At 45.4% G+C, this 23,396-nt stretch overlaps 1 protein-coding gene and 1 long non-coding RNA gene across 3 annotated transcripts in view; one reads left to right on the forward strand and one right to left on the reverse strand.

The window, feature by feature from the left end:
* The window catches only part of BNC2 (basonuclin zinc finger protein 2), a 664,637-nt gene that overhangs the window by 565,875 nt on the left and 75,366 nt on the right, over nt 1-23,396 (reverse strand). The window lies entirely within an intron of this gene.
* LOC148477027 (uncharacterized) overlaps nt 1-23,396 on the forward strand; it is a 78,911-nt gene that overhangs the window by 2,437 nt on the left and 53,078 nt on the right. Inside the window, exons 3-4 of one of the 2 annotated variants that reach the window (XR_015872574.1) lie at nt 279-436; nt 3,307-3,370. This is a non-coding gene — a long non-coding RNA (uncharacterized LOC148477027). Of the gene's footprint in view, nt 1-278; nt 437-3,306; nt 3,371-23,396 lie in introns of those variants that run through there. The other variant, XR_015872575.1, reaches the window with a different exon arrangement.

Genomic DNA, 23,396 nt, shown 5'->3' on the forward strand with positions numbered 1-23,396 from the left:
AGATATCGCTAATGACCGCGGGAGACTGGCTGTACACACTGATTGATACGGCCGATATGTCGTTCCGATTCTGCTGGAAACTATATCGGGCCGATATCGCTCCAGTGTGTAACTCTCCATATTGGGCCGATGTTGCTCCAGGGAAAATCGGTAGGTGTTACCTATGGTGTGGCGCAGGGCTGGGGCTGCCTAGGATGTTGGGATGCACAACGGACAGGGCCCAGCTTTAAGGGGAATCCAAGGCAGTGACGTGGTGTGCACTCTGTCTATTATTGCAGAGCAGTATGCGGAGCTTGTGCTGCGGCCCATGAAGGCAGCATGCATCAGTCTTCACAAAGCACTGACCGTTGGAGACCATGAGTATATGGCGCGGACCAGGGCTCCTGAGACTACAATATCTAAACCTCACCTGTCACTGCCACACATCTTGAAAAATGTAAGTACGCAAATAAAAGCAATTAGGTGAAAAGCAGAGATCATATAAAGCCACATATTTTCACATTATACTGTAACAGCATGTGTTGATGAATGTGACTTAATGTTTGCCATCTAGGCAACATAAAACATATATTATAGCTTGAGTGTGAACCATACTTGCCTACTTTTGAAAAAGCATTTCAGGGAGATTGTGAAAGCAGCACCTATGGGCGTGTGTTATAGTGGGCGTGTACTGATAAATCTGAGAGGCGTGTCCTAAACCTGACTTACATCCAAATGTAAACAAGCCCAAAAGCAGTTAGTAAGATCTGTTTTTTGATGAAAACACACTAATACTTTTCAAAACTTCATAGGGATCATTGTGCCTTATAATAACCAATGCAAGGAAATGACACTAATGATCCCATTTGAATGTATATATCTCTGTTTTTTAATATAACAGCTTCATAATGGGGGTAAGGTGTAATCAGGGAGATTGCTAGACTCTTCAGGGAGACAGGGAGATTGCTACTATTTCAGGGAGTCTCCCTGACAATGAGCGAGAGTTGGCAAGTATGGTGTGAACCATTCAGGCATTTTATAGATTAGTATCTGAAGAGGTAAAATATGGAAGTGAACCGCGCTAATCCAAATGAGGAGGGGGGAGGGGAGGGTGGGTGGATGTATGTGTATACGATAGTGGGGGGGATAATGTTGGGGGATGGGGTGTGGAGTGCTGCACCTGAAAAACAGGAGTACTAGGTCCTGTGCATCTGAGGTGAATGGATATAGGGTCAGGTGCGCTCTTCCTATATGTGTGGGATGTGGTATTTGAGTCAGGGTTGCCTACCTTTAATATTCTCTTCCCGGGAGAAGCCCGGGTAAGAGAAGCAGCAGGGGGCCGACGGGGGCGGGGCTTGACGATTCGCGTCATTAAGCCCCGCCCCTCGTGGTAAAATTACCACGATTGGACAAAATTTACATAGGGGGCGGGCCAAATGCTGTGATTCATGCAGAATCACAGCTTTAGCCCCGCCCCCTTCACGGAGACCCGCGATTGCCGCGGGTATTCTCCTAATTCTGCCCACTTCACTAGGAAGTGGGCAGAATGCGGGAGAAATGCCTACCCGTGCGGGGGGTTACCCGAAAAATCGTGAGCCTCCCGCGAAAACCGGGAGGGTAGGCATGTATGATTTGAGTTTGTGTAATGTGTCAAGCATTCTTTGTGGAGATGGGTGCTTTGGTGTTGGTGGATGGTGCGGGTTGCAGCCTCTGTAGGTACCGTGAGTGTGGCGGCGGTGGTTGATGAGGCATTGTATGCCAAAATGCATTGGAGACCCACACCTGCAACAACCTCACTGTCACCAAGCATGCACCGGCATCCGGAACCGGCACCACTCCAGACCTCTGCGATCCCCCCCAAAAGCGGAAATATCTTCTTTGTATTATTCTAATAATTTTTATAGTGAAAACTCTGGAGTAAAAAGTGTATGGCAGGTGAGGCACTGCCCCCCCTATATACCTTTTCCACATAGCCCTGATCATAACACACCAAATTTCCAGTACTATATACTGCTGCACCTATGTATAATGCCCACATGAACCCACTTGGTTCTTACATTTATAGGTATCTGTAAATCAAGCTCTGATACTAGCAAGTGCTTCCCCAGTCATTTACCTCCCCGCACTGCGGCCCTGATTCAGCAAGGCTCACTATTGCAATCACAGCTCTGTAATTGCACACAGATGCACTGGTAACATATACTAATGTTTGCAATCGCAATGCCATCGCAGCCTAACACTAAGGATGCCCACATCCCCTTACACACATCCGCAAAACTTAGTGAAACCATCGGTAATATCGAGCACCATCGGTCACTCATGCAGAATTACATCAGCCCTGACCTTACTTAGAAATTGCTAACTTCATTGTACACAGTAAGCACTCAAGCTACGTATGCCATCGCAAAGGCTAATTTATGTACTCCCATGCAACTAGAGTTCAAACGCACTGACACGCCTGCGTTTCCCCGACCTACCTCCCCCCGTCACCACCCCAAAACTGTCACTTCCTGTCAATCACTCTGCGATGGGTCTGCGTAGTCACCGCAATAGCAGCCCGATTGCAGTGTGACCTTCGTGCGCACGTATTGTGATGCATACGCATGCTCAGAATGTGAAAATCAGCCGACTGCATGCGTAATTGCACTTGCGGTCCTTGCTGAATCAGGACCTGTTCACATTAGTATGAAGTCTCTTCTAATGCTAAGGCTCTTGGTGAATTACTGTACATAGGGCCTGATTCAGAGTTGGGAATAGAGAGAGAGAGAGATAGCCCTGAACTGTGAACCTGGACAAACCATGTTGCAATGCAAGGGGTGTAAATACATAATTTTTATTTTGCATGTTGGGTAAATACTGGCTGCTTTTACATGCAGCCCATAAATACTGCACAGCTTTATTATTACTCTACAAATTAGATGTCAGTTTGGACACCTCCCTCCGTAATCTAAATCTCTCTGCACATTTTAAATCTGCCCCACCTGCAGTGCAGCATGGTTTCACCAAGATGATCAGTTGAGAGAGAGATCTCTCTCTATTCCCAACTCTGAATCAGGCCCATAGTAAGCACTAAGGTGCACAGAACTTTACCCTTTATTGAAAATTGAGTTTTTTTGTTATTTGTAAAAATGCAGAGATGATTTTAAGGCATCAGTCCAGATGCATAGTGGCTGTAGTTTAATGTACTTTAGGTACCATTTACTTTGGGAAACTAGGTATTTGACAAGCAGGAAATATATAGTGTGAAAATAAGAATCACACAGCAGCCAGCGGCATTTAGAAAAAAAACACTACAACTTTATCTCAGCAACTTGTTTCTCTCCACAGCCAGAAAAGCTGCCGGGTCCCTGTAGGGAGCACATACGCTCAGTCACTGGTCAGAAGCTACAAGGTACTGCATATTAGTAAATAAACACCCACATGGTGACAGGTGCTTACACTCTGTCACATTATAAATATGACTGCTGCATATCCCACAGAGGGAAAAGGCCTTGTGAATTAGAAGGCTATGCCCTGCTTATGTTTGTCTAAGCTTACCCAGCAGTTTTTCCAGTCGGTGCGTTGACAGCGCTATGAAAAGCAGAGCTCAAGTTAATGCAGAGAATAGGTGTTTCGAGGAAATGTCTATTTTAAAGTGAATAGGGTTAAATGATTCTTTTTCTTTTCATTACCAAAAAAAAAAAAGAAAATGAAAATCAGCAACACTCAATGCTACCTTCACACTTTTAAAGAGCATGTAAAGCCACTATTTAACATTAATAAATGTCAAAGACCGTGCAACTGAATAATAATGTGCATGAACTAACTGGAGTGTTTATACTTGCTTTAAGCTTGAGGATTGGTGGATTCATACGGTGCTGAAGACACTTCTGTATAATGGAGCACACACACGGTCAGATGTGTCAGATAAACGATTGAACGATTTGACCAACGATTTGAACGATTTTGCAAACGATTGGAACAATTTGAACTACGAATGATTTTTGACTGCATTAAAATGACTGAAATCGTCCACAACTGACTGCAAACACATCAGATGTCAGATATCGTTATCTGACCATCGGGAACGCGCATCGTTCATCATTCAAACATGTCAGATATGTCAGATTTTCCTTCAGATATGAACGATTGAACGATTTTTTAAATCGTTATCGTTCAGATCTGAAAAAAATATCTGACCGTGTGTATGCACCATAATAATACACAGGGGCGCGCCAGGTCTAGTCATGGCTCTGTAAGACATATGATGGATCCTAAGATTTGTGTTCTGTGTCAGATGCTTTTAAAACATTTTCATAAATATAGGCTATTATGGTGGAGGGAGCTGTAATTGAATTGTAGAAGGGGATTTAGGCCCTCATTCAGAGCCGTACGCTCTGAGCAGAGCGCACGCTCTGAATGAGGGCCGGCCTCCATGAAAATGGAGCGTCCTCCTGGACGCTCGTATAGCTGTGGGTCACCACCCACATCCTATACGAGCGTGCATTTTGATGGCCGCGATGGTCGTGACCATCGCGACCATCGAAACTGCGAGCCGGAGCCTGCGGTTGAGGTTTTTAACCGCAAGCTCCGGAGTGATTTTGGCTCTATCAGAGCCAAAATCACTCCCACTGACATCACTAGTGATGTCAGTGGGCCGGCTTCTGACGGGAGGCGTTCCCGTGGGAACGCCCCCGTCAGGGTGGCACGCCCCCGGCACGCCTACCAAAGGGGGCGTGCTGTCAATCAACATCGACAGCACGCCCCCTTTGATCAGACACAACGAGCGAAGGACTTTCCTTCGCTCGTCGCGTCTGGCGCATGCGCTCGACGGAGCTCCCTCCGTCGTGCGCATGCTCAGTCCAGAACATCGACCCACTTGCGAGCGGACAGCCGCTCGCGAGTGGGTCTGAATCAGGCCCTTAGTTTTTTTAACAGTTGCAGTGGAACAACTTAAATATGTTCTAACTTTATAGCTTACATCTGAAAATTTTAATTTTGAGGTCTAATGGTTTTTAATATTTTGGAAGTATTTATGATTCAGAATGTTCACTGAGGCAAAGTCTTCTGTTTATACATTCTGTTATCTGATTGTACAATGCAATCTCATTAGTGGTTATAGGGTGTTTCAGTCCTTGCTCAGGTCAAATAACAATATCCTATTTGCTTACTTAATATAACTATCTCACTTAGGGGCCTATTTATCATTAAATATTTGCGGAATATTCCCCAAAAACAACTTGTGGGGAGGGGGTCATTTTGTAAATGAATAAATGACTAACTTTGCATATTTGGGTGCAAAATACTTATCACATCCGCATTAAAAGTGTGGATTGTGATAAATATATCCCTTAATTTGTAACTAATTCATGCTAAACCTTTTGTGGCAAGCTTCTGAAATTTAGCATTATCTGGTTATATTAATGTGTTCATTTAGTTCAACAACCACATGACCAGGTCTGTACTATATTGCCACAGATCTAGGGGTTGATTCAGAGGTGGACGCAGATGCGGCTGCAACTATTGGCAGTCGGCCATCTGCAACTTTATGCAAATGCCACTAAAAAGTCCCTGTGTTCATCCATACGTATGACAGTGCCAGGACTGAGACATCCACTGTCACTATCCGTACGCCTGTAACACCACCTGGTACATCCAAATGGTGGGTGCATATTTACCATCTGAATATGGCCTTCAAAATGAATGATTCAGTGTCTACTTATGCAAACATGTCAGTGACACCCACGACATGCCGGTAATAGAAATGGAAGCTCTCCCACGATTGCTATATGTCTCACAAACTCTCCCTATAAGAGTCCTCTATTCCTTTCTTCAAAAACTCGTAATAAACATTATTTGGTACCCCTTTTACACCGGCATAAAAATCCTGTGTTGAGGCACGTGAACGTGCATCAACTTGGGTAGTTTGCAGCGTTGGCCACGGGTGGCTCCCGTGGCACCCCGCAGTGTAAATGGCATGATCCAGGTCACAATGACCCGGATCGTGCCACATGTCGCCTGATTGGCTGGCTTCAGTGGTGCTTGGAGATTACATCACCTCCAAGCGTCCACTACAACGCCGGAAGAGCCGGGTCACTACAGACCTGGCTCCTGTGTGAATGGCACCGACTCAGGAATATCCTGGGTCGGCACCGCAATATGAAAGGGTTCTGTGCCAGGTCTGATCCGGGTTGGAACAGTGTTCCAACTCCCTGATCAGACCCGACACTTTGGCGTAAAAGCGGTATTAGAAACCAAGCATCCAAGTTTCCATCCTCCAGTGTTCCTCTGCAGCTGGTGGCCTGGGCATACCCAATTTTCACATATACTATTACTCAGCCTGACTGGCCAAATGCCATCCTATGGCATTCACCTAATGGCACCAGAGTCTGGGTTGGTATGGAGACTGCAAAGGCCTTTGGTTGCCTGATGACATCTATTACTTTGCAATTCCTTGGCCATAATGTTGCATTGCAATAAAATGTCCACTCTATCTCCCACCAGCTGGCTTCTTACTTCTCAACTCCCTACTGAAAACTGGGATCTTCCCCCTGTACAAGAATCTGAGGAACCTTTATAGTTTTTCAGTTCCACCAATACCTGCAGATCAGGAATCTTCCACTCAATGGACTCATATCTTTGGTTAGGCCAGTTTCCTTGGTGAAATACTTCTACATTTTGGGTGACTCTTCCAAAGGTCTCAAATCCTCTCTCTATAATACTCTTCTCCCCATGATGCAGAGAGGGATCCATTCAAAACAAAATGATTTTCTCATTTGGGAGAGCAGTTAAACCAAGAGGAATGGGCAGGCATTTTTAAAGGTGTTCTTACATCATCTATTAATGTCTCCTTCAAAGAAAATACTTAGAAATCTGCTTCCTACTGGTACTATGGCCCTGATTCAGAGTCGGACGCTCTGACCAGAGCGCTCGCTCTGAATCAGGGCCCACCTCCATTAATATGGAGCATCCTCCTGGACGCTCGTATAGCTGTGGGTCACCACCCACAGCATATACGAGCGTGCAGAATGATGGTCGCGATGGTCTTGACCATTGCGACCATCAGAACTGCGAGTAAAATCCTGCGGTTGGGTTTTTCAACTGCAAGGCCAGGAGTGATTTTGGCTCTATCAGAGCCAAAATCCCTCCCACTGACATAACTAGTGATGTCAGTGGGGCCGGCTTCAGACGGTAGGCGTTCCCTTGGGAACGCCTCCGTCTGGCAGGCATGCCCCCAGCACGCCCACCAAAGGGTCTGTTTCACCATCGACAGCACGCCCCCTTTGATGAGACACTCCGAGCGAAGGAAAGTCCTTCGCTCTTCGGGTCTCACGCATGCGCACGACGGAGCTCCCTCCGTCGTGCGCATGCACAGTGGGGACCATCGACCCACTTGCGAACGGACAGCTGCTCGCGAGTGGGTCTGAATGACCCCCTATGTTCCCACTCGACTCCACAGCATATACTGATGCCTCAGATGCCTGTTGGAGAACTTGTGGCTTGCAGGGAACTTTTTTGCATATCTGGTGGAGCTGCCCTAACCTCCAACCATTTTGGAAGGATATCATTATCCTGGCCTCCCAAGTTTTCAATGACCCCCGATAATTAAGTATCCAAAATCACTGAACAATTCAACATTGCTCCAGTGTGGAAACAGCTGATCTAAAGATCAGCTATTCCTGAGATTCCTATCACTGCTACTTTAGTAGCCGTGAAACTTAGCACTGCCTAGTCTGACTTGGCAGTGCTAGTGCACATGCATAAACTGAGACTCTCACATGCGCACAAGAATCCTGTATCCAGCGGAAGGAGCCGAACAGGGGCGGAGGGATCCCTCTTTGCAACCCCGGAACTCCTTAAGATGCCGTAGGTTTAGTATTTTTGGAGCTTCATGAATTTAGGTCCCCATACTATTGTATGGGGACAGTGGGACAGATCAGGAGTGACAGGTAAGCAGGAGATATCAGTGATATCTCCTACATTACCTTTATAATGAATAGCCTCGATTTAAATTTTTACCTGGTGCTGAATAGACCAGTGAGTTAGGTCCTATAGTGAGGAGCAGTGACCAGTGCTCTGTGGGTGTGACCTATACCATGTGGGCATGTACACTACGTACACTACACTAAATATGTATAAGCAGAAAAATTGCATCATTTTGTTAGGAAAATAAAAATACAATTTTAATATTTTTGATTCATGGCCGATCATGCTGATATGATAATGGGCCTATTATCATGTAAAGGCCTGGTGTTGTAGTCCCATACACCCCATTGTTAATCTGGCCTTGTGTGGACTGCAGTCTCCACTGGCACCTGGAGCACTAGCTTTTGAAGTGTCTCCTCTGCACAGGTCCTGTTAGACCTGTGGTCAACAACACTGCAAACACTGGTCTACTGTAAGTCATAAAGGTTTTTGTTGGTAGTGCTCTTAAAAGCCTGGATAAATGTGCAACTGACAACAAGCAACTATTGTGGACAGTATCTACTATATAAGGTATGACTCCTTGTGCCCATCATATATTAATGTTGTGCAGGTTGATTGGTAATACATTTCTACAACTTATATTATGTACTAGCTAGGATGCCCGGCACTGCCGGATTGAAGACTGGGCCCTGAAGTACACCTGCAGCCTTTATTTGTTTACATTGTCCTCACCTGTATAACCACATTCCATTGATCCTGAAAGGGACCCCACTAACATGAGTGTCGTAACTACTGTGGGTGCAAGGGGTGCGACTGTTAATGCTGCCGGAGCTGAATCTGTGGCCCGCCGCGCCCCCTACACCCAGTCACACACACAAGGTGGGCCGGTCCAGTCAGGACCGTCGAGGGGTGCCCCGGTGTCAGCGATGTTGATTTGGTGCTGGCCCGCTGGCTGATTACAGCTGGCGTACTGGCAGGCAGTCATGGAAGATTGCCTCACGACCACCGGTGCTATCAGAGCTTGCAGACTGGAAGCCAACCAGCAATGGTGGCTCCTGATTGGCTGCTGGTCTGTGGCCCGGCCCCAAATCCACACTGGCTGGTTGCTGTTGGTAGCCAGGGGGAGGCGAGAGGCTGCTGGAAGGACACAGGAACGTGAGTTGCTGAGGGAGGCATAATGTGTAAGGGGCACTACTATAGTGTGGAATAATGTGTTTATATGGGGCTCTACTACTATGTGGCATAATCTGTAAAGGGCATTACTGTGTGGTATAATGTGTAAGGGACATTACTGTGTAGTGTAAGGGGCATTACTATTGCATGACATAATGTGTATAAGGGGTACTACTGTGTGGCATAACCTGAATAGGCTCTGTGTGGCATAACCTGAATGGGGACTGTGGGCCTGATTCAGAGCCGAATGCTCTGACCAGAGCGCCCGCTCTGAATCAGGGCCCTCCTCCCTCAACTTGGAGCGGCCTCATGGACGCTAGCTTAGCTGTGGGTTACCATCGGGCTTGTGACAAGACCCTGCGGTAGGGTCTCGGTGACCGCAAGCCCTGGAGTGATTTTGGCTCTATCAGAGCCAAAATCACTCCCACTGACATCACTAGTGATGTCAGTGGGGCCGGACTCAGTCGGTAGGTGTTCCCATGGGAATGCCTCCGTCTGGCAGCCACGCCCCTGGCACGCCCACCAAAGGGGGAGTGCTGTCACTCACCATCGACAGCACGCCCCCTTTGGTGCGAGACCTCGTTATTCGGGTCTCGCGCATGCGCACGACAGAGCTCCCTCCGTCATGCGCATGCGCAATTCGGCACCATTGACTCGCTTGCGAGCGTCCTGCGCTCGCGAGCGGGTCTGAATCAGCCCCTGTGTGTCATAAAATGAATGGGCTCTGGGCCTGATTCAGACCCGCTCGCGAGCGCTGAGCGCTCGCAAGCGGGTCAATGGTGCCCAAGTGCGCATGCGCACGATGGAGGTGGCTCCGTCCTGCGCATGCACGAGACCCGAATAATGATGGCCAAGCCGTCGTTATGGGTCTCGCACCAATGGGGGCGTGCTGTTGATGTTGATTGACAGCACGCCCCCTTTGGTGGGTGTGCCGGGGGCGTAACTGCCCAGACGGAAGCGTTCCCATGGGAACGCCTACCGTCTGGGTCCGGCCTCACTGACATCACTAGTGATGTCAATGGGAGTGCTTTTGGCTCTGATAGAGCCAAAAGCACTCCTGGGCTTGCGGCAGCGAGACCCTACCGCAAGGTCTCGTCGCAAGCCCGATGGTCGCGATGGTCTTGACCATCGTGACCATCATTTTGGCCGCTCGCTATAGCTGTGGGTGGTCACCCACAGCTATGCGAGTGGCCAGGAGGCCGCTCCAAAAAGGAGCAGGGACGGCCCTGATTCAGAGCGAGCGCTCTGTCAGAGCGTCCGGCTCTGAATCAGGGCCTCTGTATGGCCCACAAAGGTCTAGTTTTGCCCTTGCATTCAAATACAGAGGCTCTGGATTTAATATGAACTTGCATGAGTCATCAAGTTTGCTCAAACTGAGGTTAAAAGGATCCATTTGTAGCTTTCTCACAGGTTTTTTGTCAGACAAACAATTTCCACCGGAGCCAGCTCTGGAATTTGTGTAATTTAAGAGTGTCCCAATTTTTAGAGATTGTGTGACAGTGTGTGGCCCTTATGAGATTCAGACCTAGACAAAAACCTAATCCTGGTCAAACTACACCACCATGTCAAATTTGGTGGAGCTAGATCCAACACTCTGGCCGTGCATAAAGGATGGACAGACAGACAGACACGCTTTCTCACATACTCTATAGATATATTGTTTCTGGAATTATATTATTCCTTGTTCATTGTCATGATGTGCAGTAAATAGCCAAAGTATAAATAAATAGTTGATTGCAATTGTGACAACCATCCAATGTCTTAAAATAATTTAAAAGTGAAGGGAAATTACTTTGTTTGTATGGTGGCCAATGAGGTGCAATCCTAGTTTGCTGATTATTCTGGATGAAGTTTGGGAGCTTGAAGCTAATGAAAGAAAACCAGTAATAACGATCTGTTTACCACATACTGAAATATCTTACACGTGCTGTATATAAACAATCACTTGTCTTCAAGAAGTCTATATTTTTATGTTCACTTAATCAGAAAGAACAAGTATTTCTGCAGTAGGATTAGCCATGTAGCCATTAACGGTCCTGTTGTAAATTTGTCTGGAATCAGGATTTTGGTTTCAGACATGACATTAATGTTGACGCTTTTAGGGTGAGTGTAAATGTCATTTACTGTTGCACAACTGGAAACTGTTCATAAAACTTAATGCATAAGTGACAAAAATGTCACAAAATTATTACCTGACACAATATATTTTAGTGGTGTCATGAAAGGTTTGTCGCTAAAAGCAAGTCCTTTTGTTGCTTGTTTTTATTAAACCAATTCCACAGCACAATTTTCCTTTTTTACTTGTTCTGTATCATTGTATTATTCTTCCTGATACAAACAGTACTAAAGATGAATATTTAAAGTGAAATTACATTTAATATATACCCTCCAACAATGACTTAATTCCCATGTGCAGAATGGATTCAGTGGCGTAACTACATGAGATAGTGGAGGTGATCGCCTTTGGACCCAGAAGAGACACAGGGGCAAGGCATAGATCAGCATGATGGAGAGAACATCTCCTATCTCCTTATTGTGAACTCGGCAAGCCACCTTCACCAAGATGGCTGCAAAGTGTATTACTGCGCATGCATGGCCGAGCCATCTTTACTGTGTTGCGTATCACAGTGCACTTAGGGGTCTATGGGCCTGAATCAGCATGGTTTGCAATTGCAACCGCGTACTCAGATCGTCCGATTACTGTGTACTGCGCATGCATATGCACCACACTGTGATTACGGACACATGGTGGAATCCATCGCAGAGTGAGTGACAGACCGTGAGCGTTTGGCGGTGGTGACAGGGAAGTGGTTGCAGAAATGCAGGCGTGCCTGTCCGTTTGGACACTGTTGCATGGGCATGCATAAATTAGCCACTGCGATTGCCTACGCAGCTTGAGTACTCACTGCGTGCGTTTAGACAAGTCAGACCTACTGTAATTGTGCGTGATGGGTGATTTCTTCACTTTTTTTTTTCAAAATTTACCAACAGGCGATTTTAGACTAAAAGAGTTTGCCGATGGTGATGTAGGTTGAGATTCTCGGGTGATTTGTAAGCAAGCTCAAGTGAGTTATCTGACCCGAGATTGCAGTGATTTCTCTCTGCACAACTCTCCGTAGCAAGCAGTCTGCACATATAGGTGAGATATGTGTAAGATGCTTGTATTCAATTTGGAGCGAAAAGGTGATTTCGGGGAAACTTTTTCACCGATGACATCATTTTCGCCGATTTAATTTATCCCCGTATTCAATTTCCCCGACTTTTTGCCGGTGCGAAAAGTTTGCACATTGTAACCAGCGGAAAAGTATCGGCAATGGATGCCCAGCGTAAAAAAGTGCAGAATTGGGGTTTACGGGGGCAAACTTGCGGGGACCACCCTAAACCTTTTTTACACCCTCCTCAACGCTAACTGCATCAAAAAACTCAAAAAATTACACAAGAACACCCCAAAAAATCACTTTGAAAAAATGGGCGAAAAAAAAAGTTGGGGTACAAATTCAAAAATTTGTGTGCCCCGTCATTGAAGGAGCTGCCAGCCTATTAGCGGGCATCTCCATCAAAGCAGCTCGCTGATTGGCTGTGTGCGGTCAGCATGTCTCCCCATAGACTTCAATGGAGAATTCAATGGGGAGAATTCTCCATTGAAGTCTATGGTGGGAACCGTGACATTGTATCTACTGCTGTAGCCACAAGGTTAATTGATATTGTTACAGAGCTAGGGAACAGGTACCATCTCCTGGGGTAAACAGTAGTGCACAGCAGCCGAGAGATCACACAGTCCAAGGCTTCAGACAGTTTTATTAAGCAGAAAAATAAATTAAAACATCAACATAAAAACCTTGCCTAGAAAAACACTTGTGCGGTGTCTCTAAGTGCAACCCCAAAAGGCTTGACATTGAGCTTTTTAAGCTCGAAACATGTTGGATTGATGTGCACCTATACTATCTACACTTAAGCCTTGTGAGTGTCTGGAACAGGGTGGTGTCCGGAACTCCTGTCCCCTAAAAACCTGACACTCACTATCGTTTTATGGTATGGACTCTTACCCATCTACATTTTTGAATTTATAGAGCTATTGCGACAGCTCATACTACTATGGATATGTCCACATGTTGAAACATTAAGGCTACATCCGCATACCTTCTCACTGTCTGATTGGAGGCAGTTTCACTTATTTCGTACATGCTTTATTTTGGTCATTTTCTATATACCTTAAACTATTGTCATGTTTAAATATTGACATTTTAAGGTAAAATTTGCATACCTCTGTGTTGTACGATTGGATGCACTTTACCCATATTTGCATGTACTATTGCTTCTATTTTTTACTGTTTTTATGTTATCTGAATAAATTTATATATTTTATAACACCCACCAGCACAAGGTGTTACTACATCTTTTTTTTTTGTGTTATAAAAACCTTGCCTGTCCGGTACTAACTAAACTTAAGTCGTTCCTGACTAACACTACAAAAAACATAAGGGGCCCTATTTATCATCACTTCATGCACCAGCCTCTCATAAGACGCTGACTTTCCCTTTAGTAACATACGTCATCTCCAGGAAGTGTATTAAACAATCTGTAACATCGAGTAACATCGGACCCATACGCAGCACTTGTGGCTGACCATACCCTACCGCAAGCACAGCGAGTGCTGCTGTGTGTAATTCAGCCATGTAATGTGTACGCTGACAATGCGTTTTAATTATGCATGCCCTTGAAATGGCATTCCAATGTACAGACACACCTGCGTTCGCACCACCACTCCTCCGTTACCATCGACCACCCCCTGTCACCACCCACAAACGGCACGTCCTGTCACTCATGCTTGCGGTGCATCTGTGTACAGGGTACGAACGCTTCCCGATCGCATGAACTAGTTCACGCACACGCACGCGCACTGCATCTTGTACACATGCGCAGATTGCAAACATCAGCAGGCTACGTGCGAACGCAGCCTTGCGATTGGGTCTGAATCAGGCCCTATGTTTCTAAATTATACATTTCTATTTAGTAACTATGTAGTCTCTATGTCCATTTGAAATGGCTCAAGCAAGAAACTCTATAGGCAATTATAGCATAATGCAATGAGAATCAGTTTACCTTACATTTGAAGCTATGCTGTTATCTATAGTGCCATATGCTCCTTGCTCTAAATTTACATAGTGACAGATTCCCATATTTTTCCTGATTTGCTATATACTTACCTCCTCAATTACTGGTGAAAGTAGCTTGCCTACAGAGACATTTGTTCACAGTGATTTATTTAGTCACTATATATCCGATTGGAGGGGGAATAACATTGCTTTCAGTGTAGCTTACGCTTATATAAATACTGTGGAACCAGAAAACTTCTTTAAAGAGACTTTTATAAATCAAAGAATGAAACCAAAGCTCCATTTACCTATAAAACGTCCAGTGCATCCTCCTTCATACAAATTATGCAGAACCTAAAAATTACTCACTCACTGGCAGAATAAGAAAGTGAATTACACCCCTCCCCCATTACATATTTATTAGTATTAATTTACTAAAAGCTTTAGAAATTCTGGTGAGACAATGACATTTATTTCAATGAATGCTTTCATAAAGACATACTGCACATTTTAGGGAGAATTCCACCCTATAACTTAAAATGTAGGATAGAGGAACTCGTGCCCAGACCATTACAGGGCATGCACTATGTTACATGGGGCTCAATTTACTACAATCCGCATATTGAATGCGGATTGTAGTGTGATATTACCGAGTGAATTCGCATTGCGAATTCAGGCAATATCACAGGGATTTACTATAAATCCCTTGCAGGGACAGAGCTTGCGATAAAGCTCTGTCCCTGCGGATCCCATCCGCACTCTAGTCGCTGTATTTTCGGAAAAAATACAGAGACTAAGAGCCCGCGCATGCGCCGACCCACCGTCGCTGCTACCCCCCACCGACGCTAAGCCCCGCCCCCCGCGATCGTGGACCCCCGCGACCCCCCCCCCGCGATCCCGCCCTCCCTTCATTACACTTACCTGCATCCTCCTGGCCTCCGGTGATCTTCTCCGGGCTTCCCAATCAGGTGATCTCCCATACTGCACTGGGGCCCAATCACCTGATGACCGGGCAGCAGTGCACTGTGGGAGACCAGCTGACCGGAGAGGAGCCATCACCGGAGGCCCGATCACCGGTCCCTGGATTCAGGTAAGTAAAAAAAAAATGTTTCAATTTTTTTTTCTTTTTTTTTACAGCAATCAGCTTGCGGTCTGTTTAGACCACATAGCTGATTACTGGTACCGACTCCCGGCTCTGCTCTCCCCATTAGAGCAGAGTGGGAGCCCGGTAACCGGAGGAGACCCTGGATAACGCCACCTCCAGGTGGCGTTATTATCACAGGGCTTCCCCCGGTATTTTTTTACAATTTATTTTTAGTAACTTTGGTCGGATCACATTTCCCATTACAATTATGGGAAATGCGATCTGCTTACTAAAAATAAGTGATACCTAGGGGTTGGAGTAGAATTTTACTAATTCTACTCTAATTGCCCTGTAATAACTACAGGTGAAACTAAAATGATGTGAAAAGGGTGTGAAAACACCCTTTTTCACTTTATTTTAGTAAAAATAATGTTAATAAATAGAGCCCATGGTGACTTGAGGCAACAGATGTATTGCTTTATTGTATACTAGCTGGGATACCCAGCGTTGCCCGGGTTTAAGAATTGACCTTGAAGTACGTACATCTGCAGACTTCAATTTTTAACTTATTGTGACAGAGTGGGTCTCTCCCACATTCTGAGGAAAGGGTTACCCTCCCTGTAGCCAGAAAGGAACCACACCCTTATTTCAATTAAGACCAGCTAAGGTATAAAAACCTGGTAAGTTTAGTTAGTTAGTGGAAATGTGAGAGAGTGGTTGCAACTTCAGCAGCTCTCTCTATGCTGGACAATCTGAACCATGACTGCTGTGAATATTCTGCTCATTTGAACAGCTGTCTCATGTAATCTGATTTATTGTTCCTGAACTGTGTTTGCCATATGTAAGAAGCCGTTGCACTAATTCTGCTTTTTCAACTCTGGAATAAAAAGATTACTTGTTTGCAACACCTCCGTCTCACATTGGTCTTCTGAACTTACCCGCTACATTGTGATGCCAGAAGTGGGTTAAATTGCGTCCTGTGCCAGGGATCCTAAAGAGACCATCATGGAAGCCATTTTGCAACAAATATTGGACTTTTTTAAACAGCATCAAGCAGTGGTAACTGATCCAGTTCTCCCCAAAATGCAGGCCTCAAATGATGTGGAGGTCTTTCTTACATCTTTTGAAAAGGTTGCTACCTTGCAAGCATGGCCCAAAGATTCCTAGATCGTACGGATTGAAAATTCAAGTCTTATGATCCTGATGGAAAGCCACGTGTCCTTGCCCAAAAACTGGCTGTCAGGAACCGCATGGGAAGTTCCTCGGGAGAAGACAAAAGACAGGGGGTTAGAGTGGCTAGGGAACGACCAGGTGAGTGACAGTACTAGGGGCCTGATTCAGAGCCGCTCGTAAGCGGCCGCTCGTTCGCTCCGAGCGATGTTCGCACAACTGTGCATGCATATGGGTTGTAATACGCATGCACGAACCAGTCATTGCGGTCGGAAACTGGGTGCTCGCAAAATAGCGAATGCCTGCTAATTTGAGTGACAGAATGAGGCGTTTGTGGGTGGTAACAGGGGAAGGTGCTTGAAAACAGGGAGTGGAGATCCGAACGCAGGCGTGCCAAAAGGTCAAAACGGGCGTTTTAAGGGTGTGCATAATTAACAAAGCAGCGTCATCGGCCACGTCACTTGGTTGTTTCTTAGCCTGAACAGTTCGCATGATTGCGGTAAGAAAATCCAACCACAAGCACTGCGAGCAGTTCAGACGGCTTTCGATGTACTCGATTAATCAAATAAATAGCGGAGATGACGTAGGATGCGAGCGGCCAAGGGGGCGTCTTTACAAAATAGCGAGCGCATATTTCGTTCACTCGCTCAGACATAGAGGCGCCAACAGACCGCAAACAGCGAGCGCTCAATTTAAATAGCCGGCCCCTTTTTCTGAACGACCGTTCGCAAATAGCGTCCGGCTCTGAATCAGGCCCTAGGTCTCCCAATTGCGGCCAAACCGAGGTTTGGCTAGACCTGCCCAGAGGCGCGAAGTCTAAAGCTGCCCATCCACTAGGCGAATAAATTGAGCGATTGAACGATAACGATATCATTATCGTTCAATCGTTTATTAACTGTTTGCAAATCAATCACTAAAATGTCTAAAATGAACAGCGATGCGCGCTCCCACTGGTCGCTTTAAACATCTATCATCGGGCAAACATGCTGGACAACCTGACGATAATGTCAGGTTGTGCATGTTAGCAGATGATTGATGTTCCTACACTGAACGACTGCTCGTTCAGTGTAGGCACATCACTATCTGACAAATGACTGCACGATTACAATGTCGTAATCGTGCAGTCTTTTGCCTGTCTTCTAGTGAATGGGCAGCAGAACTCACTTGGTGGTCTTCACCAGTGACCCCTCCAGTTGGGATATGGATTTTGCTGCACCAAGAGAGCAGGTTGCGGCCCTCTAGACAGGTACCTGGGAGTGGCAGGAAGACCAGAACTATCTTAGAATTAATTAGCACTGGGAACCCTAGGAATGAAATAGCACTAGAGGCCATCATGAAAATTAAATAGCTAGGACACAAAGGATCAGCTAGGACTGAATACTTGAACACAGGAGATCAGCGTGTGTACTGAATACTTGAGCACAGGAGATAAGCATATGAACTGAATACTTGAACACAGGAGATCGTCATATGAACTGAATACTTGAGCACAGGATATCGGCATATGAACTGAACACTTGAGCACAGGAGATCAGGGTATGAACTGAATACTTGAATACAGGAGATCAGCGAATGAACTGAATACTTGAACACATGAGATCAGCATGTACTGGTAATTGCTAGAGATCCAGGTGCTGACTTGCACAGAGAAACACAAAGAAATGTGGATACAGGCATGTACCAGGAATTACTAGAGATCCAGCTGAGAGCTAACTAGTAATTAGCATGAAAGCTGACACCACAGGAACACAGGGAGGCAGTTAGAGAGCTGAGCAGCACACTAAAAGACAACACAGGGATTTACAAGAAACACTGGAGTTCTGTGAGAGAGCTGAAGTAAAACACTGGGAATTAGCAAGGGAGCTAATACAAGTTACACTGGAGGTCAGCGTGAGGGCTGAAACAACACACTGTAGATACTTTGTGGAAAACACCAGAGAGAATAACAATCACTGGAACAGCGAAGTTGAACAGCAGTTTCCTGCTCCAGGAGTCAGACTTAAATACCCCTGGGTAGCTGGTCATTGGATCAGAGGTTCAGCTGAATGACCACAGGACTACTATTGGGAGAGGCTAGTCAGGTGATATGGACCAACATGGCTGCACCCATGCCCAGCACCCTGGGAACCAGGACGCATGCACGGGAGCCCTAGCAGACCCCAGGGAGACTACTCAGTCACCACTCACCTCCACTCCCAGTGACTGAACACCTAAGCCCAAGGTCGCCAGCGCGGAGGTGAGTAGCGGCTGATCCCAGGCCGCATCCTGACACTGGCCTACATCGCAGTGAAATAGCTTCAGCTGGACCTACATAATTCTGCCCAGCTGGTGGAGTTGGTCACTTTGGAACAGTTTGTTGCACTTCTCCGTGCCAAATTTGCTCGCTGGGTCTGGCTGCATCGAGTTGAGAAATTGGATTCTGCTGTCTGACTACTAGAAAATGCCTTGCTGGCGCAGGGTGGTATGGGGAAACTGTCTTCTTTATTACGTCGGAATCTCCCCGTATTTCTCCACAGCAGACGTGGTCTGAAGATAAGGTGCCCCCATGTATGGATTTGCATAGGCACCAGAATCCCTCAGACGATGGCTTCAGGGAAATTTAGGCCCACAGCATCGCCCTTCTCTTCATGTAAAGAGGATTTTCGGCCCAGAAGTTGTTCTATGGGGAAGGAGATGGCCGCCCGTTTTCCAGAAGTTGGAGATCCAGAGCGGAGGACTTCCCCAATAACTCCAGCTCAATTGTGTTCCTCCTGTGGCCAAAGTGGGCATCATGAATGGGCATGTCCACAGATGGATTGCTATTTTTCCAGTGTCTTTACAGCTATAGAGACCTGCCCTCAACCGCCTAGAATACAGGTACATGTGCAAGTTGGTAATAGACTGGCCAAGACTCTGGTTCTGCTACTACACTGATACAAAGGGATTTGTTGTCACCAGAGTTGTTGTTGGCCCATGAACTAGTCCGCATCTGTTGTGTGCTGATCGGGCCTTTCCTGTTGCCATGGTCCCTTTGATAATCAGGGGAAACACTGCCAAACTACATGTGGGTGTGTGTCTTTGGTTACCAGCCCCTGTGCTAATTGGTCATGACTGGCCTCACTTCCGGGCTCTTGTTCTGCCAGAGGAACAGGTGCCTGCAGCAGCCCTTGGAGAGACATTTCCCTTACCCCCTGATTTGTTTCTGTCTTGGGTAAAGAAACAAAGGAGAAGGGATCACAGAGACTGGCTTGCTCTTGATATTTTGTTGGGAAAAAAGGTCTCTTCCCATCATGCTACTGCTCAAAATGTGCCTGTAAATGCAGATGTTCCTGTTCATGTTAATGTATCTGATAATTTTGATGAACCTGTCGTTACTAATGTGCCTATGCTTGCTGATGTCCATGGTAATGCTGAGAGGTCTAGGAGCACTTATGTGTCTAGCAGCCCACCTAATCCTCATAGCTTGGGGAATAATGGTGATCTTCAATTAAGTAGTATCAATGAAGAGGTCTTAACACTTCCCCTTGTGCCTCAAACTGATTTAAGAAAGGCCCAATGAGAAGATCCTGCTTTAAAAATGGCCTTTGAACAGGTTCTTTCAGTGGATGGTGTCCTCTTGTCACATGTAACATAAGTAATATATCCCCATTTTGTGTTGCTTAAAGAGGTTTTATGTTGAATAGACAAGCACAAACAAACGAGGGAGGTGATACAACAGTTGGTGGTCCCGAGCCCTTTCAGAAAGTAGGTTCTGGTTTTAGCCCATTCAGTCCCTTGGGGTAGTCATTTGGGATGGGATAAGATGGTGGAAAGAATAACCTTCCCAGTTCTATTGGCCAGGTTTTTATGCTGAGGTCTCGTGGTTCTGTTCTGCTTGTTCAGAATGTCAAAAGACAACAGTAAACCGACCATCTCTTGCCCCACTGATCCCTTTCCCAATTGTAGGTGTCCCCTTTGAAAAAATAGGGGTTGATTTAGTGAGTCCGATTGAACCACCATCTAAAGGCTATAAATTAATTTTACTTGTGGTTGACTATGCCACCCGTTATCTGGAGGCATTTCTCTTAAGGGTCACTACAGCCAAACAGGTAGCGACTAAGTTATTAGAGCTGTTTTCCAGGGTTGGATTACCTGAAGAAATTCTTACTGATCAAGGGACAAAAATGTATGTCTAAGTTAATGCAGGGGGTGTTAAAATTGTTAAAAATTTAATCTGACAAAACCTCAGTATATCATCCCCAAATGGGTGGCTTAGTCGAGAGATTCAACCGTACACTAAAGTCTATGTTAAAGAAGTTTATAGAAACAGAAAAAAGGTGGGGTGAGCTTCTACCCTATTTGTTATTTGCAATCAGAGAAGTGCCCCAGGCTTCAACGGGCATTGCCCCTTTTGAGCTTCTTTATGGGAGGAAGCCACGGGGTGTTCTTGACCTTCTGCTGGAAGCATGGGAAGAACAACCAATAGAGGGTGAAAGCATTCTTCAAAATGTGGTCCAGATGCGTAATCGCATAGACATACTAGGTCAATTGGCCCGGGAAAATTTGGTAAATGTTCAGGAGGCTCAAAACCTTCTCTATAACCATAATGCCCAAACTACATTTTTTTAACCTGGGGATAAGGCCCTTTTGTTGTTACAGATGCTTCCACATACACCTTTCCTAAAATTGAGCCATGTGGCCAAATGTGCCATGCCTTTGAATCTGTTAATTAGCCACGCCTTGTGTTTTTTCTTAAAATTTGCTACTGTAATCTGCTACTTTTGCAGGAAAAAAAATTGGGATCTATCTAATTGCTACTCGTCATGGTGCATCTTAGCCGTAATGGCATCTTGTGCCAAATGAAGCAAAAAAGTAAAGGTGTATGAGGACACATCTGTACCTACTCAGGGAAGTAAATTACTAGCAAAGTGGCAAGGGCCATTTGAAGTAATTAGAAAGGTTGGTTAAGTAAATTATGAAGTCTCTCAACCTACCTCTATGGGAGTTTGGCAGATTTATCATGTTAACCTGTAGAAAGCATGGAAGGATGAAGATGTGCTTTTGTAGACCCTGGTAATAGCCATAGTCACCTTGATCCACATATTCCTCAGTCCGATGGGGTCTCTCCACCCTTGAATTCAGACAATCTGAAACCTTTCTTCAGACAAGCTGAAACCTTTCTTGGGGAACCTTATTAATGAATTCTCAGATGTTTTTCTGATAAACCAGAGAGGAACAATTTAGTCTTACATGACATTGTTACCCCACCTGGAGTAGTGGTTCAACAAAGACCCTATAGGCTTCCAAGGGAAAAACAAGCACAGGCAATCAAGGAAATACAAGACATTTTGAAGTTAGGAGTAATTGAGGAGTCATCTAGTGACTGGTGTAGCCCCCATTGTCTTGGTCCCAAAACAAGATGGTTCTACAAGATTCTGCATAGACTTCCGCAAACTTAATGCAGTGTCCAAATTTGATGCCTGCCCAATGCCAAGGGTCAATGACCTGCTTGATTTTGATAGGTTAGGTTCGGACAGATATATTTCTACCCTTGATCTTATGAAGGGATATTAGCAAATTGAGCTGACAGAGGAAGCTAGGAAGAAAATTGCTTTTTCTACCCTGTTTGGCCTATTTCAGTGGAAAACAATGCCTTGTGGCTTGCATGGTGCCTCGGCCTCTTTTCAGAGGGTAATGGACCAGGTGCTTCGTCCTAATCAGCTGCAGCATATGTGGTCGATATTGTCATATATAGTCAGCATTGGAATGCCCTTGTTAATAGGCTTAGGGCTGTACTTCAGTCTTTGAGATAGGCAGGTTTAACTGCTAATTTGAAGAAATGTGTCCTAGGTAAAAATGAAACCAAGTACTTAGAGTATGTGGTTGGCAGTTGGTGTCTGAAGCCCCTTGTGAGTAAGGTACAGGCACTAGCTGTTGCCCCAGTTCCAACTACCAAGAAAGAGTTAAGGTCCTCCTTGAGTTTAGCAGATTATTACAGGAGGTTTTTACCTCAATTTTCTAGCGCCTCCCTTAACAGATTCTTTGAAAAATTGTGCTCCAAGTAAACTTGAGAGATCTAGGGTCTGTCAGTCTGCATTCACCAAAATGAAACGCTAGTTTCCGCATATTTAGTTTACTGGACCATTCATCATCAGGAGTCTGAATGGGACCACCTGATATTCAGCAAACTCCGAAAACTGAACGTTTTGGAGTTTGCCTGCAAGAACAAATGTCATCTTCAGATGGCGCTTGTTCTCGTAGCCCTGCTCCTTCCTATGGGAAACAGTTCCATGGATGCTCCTCACTGACTCCCCGGCGGCTTTGCGCATGCGTGTCCTCAGGCCACGCATGCGCAGAAACTGGCTGCGGGGACAGGTAAGTAACGCAGCTACACAGAAAACTTTTTGTTAAATATCCATTTAACTCACTTCTAATTGTATTCTAATCTCTGCCATGATTTGGTCAAATATAAAATTATAATCTTGAAGAAGACATGAACTCTGAGCTAGTTAGCATTAAGCAGGCACAGACAAGGAACACATACCTTTATACATGCTTATGCATACATGTCATTTTTTGCTGCTCTCATCACTTCAAGCAAAGGGACATGCCAAGATATGTAGACAGGTCTGTCTCCCTAAACCCAGCAATGCCACAGGGGATAAACTATGCAGTGTACTGCAACAAACTGCAGTCTGATTTAACACTGAAATATCTATATCCTTATTTTTGTAAAGCATCTTTTCCCTGCTGTTATTACATATCATTTTGGCTAGGATTTTGTAAAGGAGTACTATACTATGGGCCTGATTCAGAGATGTACGCTAATGCCACGTACGGGATCACAGCTGCTGTGCGAAATATGGAAATGTTGCAGACGTTGAGGTATTGAAACTCCCACCAGCTGCTTTGCAAATCCAAGTATCTGCGTACAAGATGTGGCATCAGTCACAGATCATTCAATTATCGCAGTGCTGAGTAACCCTATGGGTACTCAGGATGGTCACGGAACTGAGACTGGAACTGGAGCC

This window comes from Taudactylus pleione, unplaced genomic scaffold (assembly GCF_031769625.1).
Source record: "Taudactylus pleione unplaced genomic scaffold, aTauple2 ptg000757l, whole genome shotgun sequence".
NCBI classification, from domain to species: Eukaryota; Metazoa; Chordata; class Amphibia; order Anura; family Myobatrachidae; genus Taudactylus; species Taudactylus pleione.